The sequence below is a fragment of the Chenopodium album genome, chromosome 10, assembly GCF_948465745.1.
Source record: "Chenopodium album chromosome 10, dcCheAlbu1.1, whole genome shotgun sequence".
Lineage (NCBI taxonomy): Eukaryota > Viridiplantae > Streptophyta > Magnoliopsida > Caryophyllales > Amaranthaceae > Chenopodium > Chenopodium album.
The window spans coordinates 62,486,270-62,492,907 of record NC_137843.1 but is presented as its reverse complement, the minus strand read 5'-3'; the positions used below and the strand labels follow the sequence as shown (position 1 = coordinate 62,492,907).

The 6,638-nt window shown below is 36.0% G+C and overlaps 1 pseudogene across 1 annotated transcript; it reads left to right on the top strand.

Annotated features, from left to right (window-relative positions):
• Positions 1-3,257: 3,257 nt before the first annotated feature.
• LOC145562871 (uncharacterized) lies at positions 3,258-6,402 on the top strand (annotated as a pseudogene). The gene is made up of 8 exons (XR_014094465.1): positions 3,258-3,594; positions 4,168-4,298; positions 4,860-4,936; positions 5,037-5,081; positions 5,194-5,238; positions 5,312-5,363; positions 5,849-5,945; positions 6,034-6,402. The product of XR_014094465.1 is annotated as an uncharacterized LOC145562871 (transcript).
• The last annotated feature ends 236 nt before the right edge of the window (positions 6,403-6,638 follow it).

Sequence of the window (6,638 nt, the reverse complement as noted above, 5' to 3'; positions counted from 1 at the left end):
GGGATACATCTCAGGGTCATATAATGCCATTTGGAACCATATATGACCATTAAATGTTGTTGTAATTGTCCGTGGTAAATTTGAGCTTACGAAAACGGTAAAAGATTTGAACGGGTAAATTGACCGTTGTAAGGCAAATTAGATGGTTCCGCCCACCTAATTGGACTTTCAGAGGTTATTAGGGACCATGGTAAACTTCTCGACAATTTTTATTTCCGAGCGAAAAAGGTCATAAAATTCCAAATTTGAAGGCTATTATCCACGCTTTTTGAGAAATTTGGATGTTACGGGGTCCGGTGGTGAAAAGACTTGAGGCCCTAGGGGATACATCTCAGGGTCATATAATGTTGTTTGGAACTATTTATGACCATTATATGTTTTCATAAATATCCGCGGTAGGCTTGATTTCATGAAATCGGTAAAAGATTTGAACGGGTATATTTACTGTTTTAAGGCAAATTGGATGGTTCCTCCCACCTAATTGTACTCCTGGAGCATATTAGGGATAATGGTAAACTTTTCTCCAATTTTTATTTCTGGACGAAAAAAAGTAAAAAAAAATCCAAAATTGAAGGCAAATCCACGCTTTTTGAGGAATTTCGGAGGTTACGGGGTCCGGTGGCGAAAAGTCTTGAGGCCCTAGGGGATACATTTCAGGGTAATATAATGTCATTTGGTATCATATATGACCATTAAACAATGTCGTAAATGTCCGTGGTAGGTTTGAATTTATGAAATCGGTGCAAGTTGTGAACGGGTAAATTGACCGTTTTAAGGCAAATTGGATAGTACAACCCACCTAATTGTACTCCCAGAGGGTATTAGGGACCATGGTAAACTTCTCAGCAATTTTTATTTTTGGGTGAAAAAGGTAAAAAAAATCCAAAATTGAAGGCTATTATCCACGCTTTTTGAGAAATTTCGGAGGTTACGGGGCCTGGTGGCAAAAAGTCTTGAGGCCCTAGGGGATACATATCAGGATCATATAATTCCAATTGTAACCATATATAACCATTATATTTTGTCATAAATGTCTGTGGTAGGCTTGAGTTCACGAAATCGGTTCAAGTTGTGAACTGGTAAATTAACCGTTTTAAGGAAAATTGGGTGGTTCCATTCTCCTAACTGGACTCCTAGAGGGTATTTGAGACCATGATAAACATCTCTGAAATTTTTATTTCTAGGCGCAAAAAGGTCAAAAAATTTCAAAATTGAAGGCTATTATCCATGTTTTTTGAAAAATTTTGGAGATCACGGGGCCCGGTGGAGGTACGTCTTGAGGCCCTAGGGGATACATCTTAGGGTCGTATAATGTAGTTTGGAACCATACATGACCATTATATGTTGTCATAAATGTTCGCGGTAGGTTTGGTTTCACGAAATTGGTAAAAGTTTTTAACGGGTAAATTGACTGTTTTAAGGCAAATTGAATGGTTCCACCCACCTAATTGTACTCCTGGAGGATATTAGGGACCATGGTAAGATTTTCGGCCATTTTTATTTCCTGGCGAAAAAAGGTCAAAAAATTCCAAAATTGAAGGTTATTATCCACACTTTTTGAGGAATTTCGAAGGTTACGGGGTCCGGTGGCGAAAACACTTGAGGCCATAGGGGATACATCTCAAGGTCATATAATGCCGTTTGGAATCATATATGACCAATAAATGTTGTCATAAATGTCTGGAGTAGGCTTGAGTTCACGAAATCGGTGTTAGTTGTGAACGGGTAAATTGACCGTTTTAAGGCAAATTGGATGGTTTCACCCCCCTAATTGGACTCCTGGGGATATTAGGGTTCATGGTAAACATCTCATCAATTTCCGGGCGAAAAAAGTTCTAAAAATTCCAATATTAAAGGCTATTATTTACGCTTTTTGAGGAATTTCGGAGGTTACGAGGCCCGGAGGCGAAAAGTTTTGAGGTCCTAGGGGATACATCTCAGGGTCATATAATGCCGTTTGGAACCATGTATGACCGATAAATGTTGTCGTAAATGTCCGTGGTAGGTTTAAGTTCACAAAATCGGTGCAAGTTGTGAACGAAATTGATCGTTTTAAGGCAAATTAGATGGTACTACCCACCTAATTGTACTCCCGGAGGGTATTAGGGACCATGGTAAACTTCTTAGCAATTTTTATTTCCGGGCAAAAAAGGTCAAAAAATTTCAAAATTGAAGGCTATTATCTATGTTTTTTGAGGAATTTTGGAGGTTACGAGGCCCGGTCGAAAATTGGATGGTTTCACCCACTTAGTTGGACCCCCGGAGGGTATTTGGTACCATGCTAAACGTCTTGGCATTTTTTTTTTTTTGGGTGAAAAAAGGTCAAAATGGCAAGCCTTTGCCAACAATACCTATACACCAACATCTGTAGCTGATCTTCCTAAGTGTGCTAGGGTTAGGAATGGCCACTTCAGCAAGCAAGATGATTTGGCTGGATTAACCGAAGATGGATGGGGATTTGGCAACGATAACTTCACTGCAGCTCTTGCTGCCAGCTTTCGAACATCTAGATTTGGCGAAGGCAATACTTCCCAACATATTGGAGATCCAAATAAGTTAGCAAGCAAGACTACAGCTTCTCAACCAGCTGGCTAGGCTGGTTTCTAACTTAGGAAGGATAGAGGGATTTTTTTTGTATTGTTGACTTGTTCATATAATTCTTCATGATTTGATATCATATTCTTCATGATATAATCGTTTAAGATGCTTACCTTTGGAATCAATTCACCAAGTTTGGTTGGAAGGTAGTCTATGTATAAACAATAAGTTTCATTCTAATAATCTTTTTTTTTTTTTTTTTGATGCAAAGCCGGGGGGCAATAATTAGATTTTAATAATCTTTGATTTCACAAAATAATTGACTCGAATCCTTGTATAAAAGGATGATGAGATGATCAATTAAGCTAATTCACCTAATTCTCTTCCTTAAATACACGAAATGATTTTCTATTGCCCCTATATTCAACTCTTTTATTCCTGTTAATTTAGGTGTTCTAATTTGAAGATGAGAAACGAATAAAAATAACTTATATCAAACTTTCTCACAAAAATTTGTGGGAAAAGAATATGACAAAACCACTTCCATCAATTTACACTTTCAATTATCAATGAAAAAAAAAAGTTAAATTTTTAATTTAATGCAATTCTTAGGTGTGCACATTCGGAGTTCTCAAAAAAAAAAAAAAAAAAAAAAAAAAAAAAAACTGTTCTTGGAATTTGATTCGTTTTAAATTAGAACACAAGAGTTGAGAGAGGGAGTCAAAAGAAGTACGTAGTAGAGAATGACAGTATCCTCGTCATTTCTCACTCTCAATTCTCAAATTCAATTACTTCCTCAAATCCCTTCAAAATCAATTATAAACCCAACTCCTAAATCCATCAGTAGCACAAGTACAACTAATTTTTCTTTCACCCACCTTGTTGTTAGCACTAATTTCGATCGAAATCAGACGATTATGGCTGCTTCTTCATTATCATCATCCATTTCAACTGATCAATTTAAGCCTTTTCAGCTTGATGTTATGTCAGATTTTTATGCGATTTCCTCTCCTAGGGGATATGTCTCCATTTGCGGTTTTGGGTCTCTTCTTTCTGGTAAAAATTCATTTCAATTATTCTCCAAAATTCTATCTTTTTTCTGGGTTTTATTTGGTGGGGTTGAGGATTTTCATATGTTAGTCAATTGGAGGTCCTGTAATTATATGTGATACTATTAAAGTTTTGATAATATTTTAACTTGATAGTGGGTGAGGAAGTAATGAATTAGTGGTTTTGAGGGCGATTTTACCATTCATGTATGTGAGATTGATCAATATTGGATATTAACATCATTGCGGGCATGGTAGAAAGTAAAAAGTATGGAGCTTTTCATATTTTATGTTATTGCAATGTTGCTTATGATCATTGTTAATCATAATGTTAGATTTTTTTTGAACTTTTTTAGACCAGTTCATGTATTTCACTTAATCATTTTAACTTAAATATAACTCCAATTGTGGCTTACTTAGAGCAAAGTTTAAGAGGATAATATTGGTAATTTTGGTATAGCAAAAAGATGGCCATGATTTATTGATATTGCCGTTAAATATAATCTCAGTTTGTTAAATCAATATTTGAAACTTAATCCTTGATTGTGAGTGTGATAATAATGGTATTGGTTTTGAGCAGAGAGGAGTGCAAGAAGTACATTTCCTGATTTGGCTAACTTTAGGATAGCGCGGTTGAAAGGTTTTAGGAGGGTTTTTGCTCATGTTGCTCCTATCTTCTTCGAACGTGGCATTGCTAAGCCTGAGACCAAGGTCATTTCGATCTTTACATCGTTTTTCATTGTTCTTAACTTCATTTTTTTTTCTTAGTTAATTTAAACATATTTCTGCTGATTTTGAGATTATTCTCTGAAACTAAACAGTGTATAATTTTTTATTCTTCTCCTTCAAGGTACTATTCAATCCATTTATGTGTCTGGTTTTTGTTTTTGTTGCTGATTTACTTAAATAGATGGTTCGTCCAATGAAACTGTACTTAGAAATCTAGATTTATTGCAAATACCTAAGGAAATTTATTACATTGAAATGAGCAAGGGTTGTTCATAATGTATATGAGTAGCCTGGCTATGTTCTAAGTAGTACTGTGAGATTAGTGGACAATCAAAGTAGGACAGTCAGAAGAGAACATAGGTATTATTGGGCGATGCTAATTGTAGTCCAACTTACCTCCAGTTTTCCTGAGCATAACATGTTCTGTTGCCTCACTTCTTCTTTGGTTCTTCCTGATAGACTCATGTTCAGTTTGGCTTAATTTTTAATGTTCTCGTAACTTTCTTGCGCAATATGCTAACAGATTAGTTATAAACATATCAGGAGATCTCAAGTTTAAGTGTGAGCCTTGTGAAGGAGAGGAGCTCATAGTTACTGTGTTCCAAATTCAAAAGTCAGAGGTACATAGGATAATCAAAGCCTCTCTTTTGTGTATATTCTCCAATACATTTTCATATGACCACATGGTATTTACTTAGTCCGTCAATTTGATGAGTTCAGGTACCTTATTTTATGGAGAGGGAGCTTGAGTTCCGATTTTTAGCTGTAAGTTGAGAGCCTATGTCAAGAAGTTTGATTGTTTATTCTTATTACTGATAATTTAGTTCCCAGATCATTCTTATATCTGATTATACAATACCATGTGTCATCTTTGCAGGTTCTGCCAGAAACAATAAAAGGGACGCCTTTTAAGAATCCAGCGGTATGTTCTAATCTTTGAACTTCAGCTCACGAATCAAAATTGATCAACACTTATTCTTGTGGGAAATATGTAGGTTCTATGTACTCGGTACAGTGATGAGGAATTTTTCAATGTAAGATGTGAAGGTAATTTTCCTCTATCTGTTACTCTGTTAGTCCATAGTCCTGAATTCTATTTTGTGTCACGCAATTTCTTTTTCCCCTCTACAATCCTTATGGTCTGATATCACTTGTACCTAAAATGTGTAGAGTTTGGTTTTCACTTTTCTAGTTCATGTTTTGATGCCATTATACGCATAATAATTATCATAATCAATCATGTTGAGTCTGAGTCATTCCCCCCCCCCCTCCCCCCCCCCCCCCCTCTCAAACCTCAGCTGAAACTTATACTACGTAAAATTTTCAATCTAAATCATTGCTTACTTCTTCTAGAACAAAATTATGTTCAAATCCAGTGACAAGAGATATTATGGTGATTGTCATTTCAGAATAGCATTCCAAATTTGTTTTACTCCGTATTAATAATACAGAATCAGAAAAAGTGGGATTAATATCATTTAATTTTCACTGTTATTCAGAACTGAAACTCACTCTGTCAAGTACATGTGCAGGAAGTAAAGAAGTATACCATCAGCATTATGGACGATATAACATAGATAAAATATGGAGGGATGATGTTTTTCCTTGTCGAACTTATCTGCGCCATTGGTAAGATTTTAGGTATCCTATATCAGGCTTGAAGATGTCATGAGGTTGTATAGTTAAGATCATCCTGTAATCTGATGTATTTATGCAGTGTTTTAGCAGCAAAGAATCTTGGAGATGCAGCCTACAACAATTTCTTAGATCATACATACCTCGCTGATCGTCAGACAACCATTCGTCAATACCTGGCAACAGCAGGTGCAGGTATAATGGAAGAGGAACCTCCAGAATCCCTGAAGACTCGTTACGGTGGTTGAGCTGACCAGGAGAATACAATCCAATAGCATTCATAATCTATATAAAACTGTAGCTGATTAGGATCCTTAACTTCAGGTTTGGGAACTTGCAAAATCTGACAGTGTAAAACTTATTCCCTGTGGCATATTACATACTCTTGTGCATTTGACCCCATTTAACGCTTAAAATGTCATAATAAATCAGATGTTTTCATATGCATGGATACGGTCTATATAGGGATAAAGTGTTGTAAAAGCATAGTAAAACTTCCTGGTCGAAGAAGGTATTTGTGAGCATATATGATTCTACTGGAAGATGGTGGATTCTACTATCCCCAATCCCAACTACACTTTTGCAGGAACTAGGTTCTGTGATCAAATCCTCAAACAAATCATTTAGGGCTTGTTCTCATTGACTAAACTCAGTTGAACTGAACTGAATTGAAGTAAAATGAATATT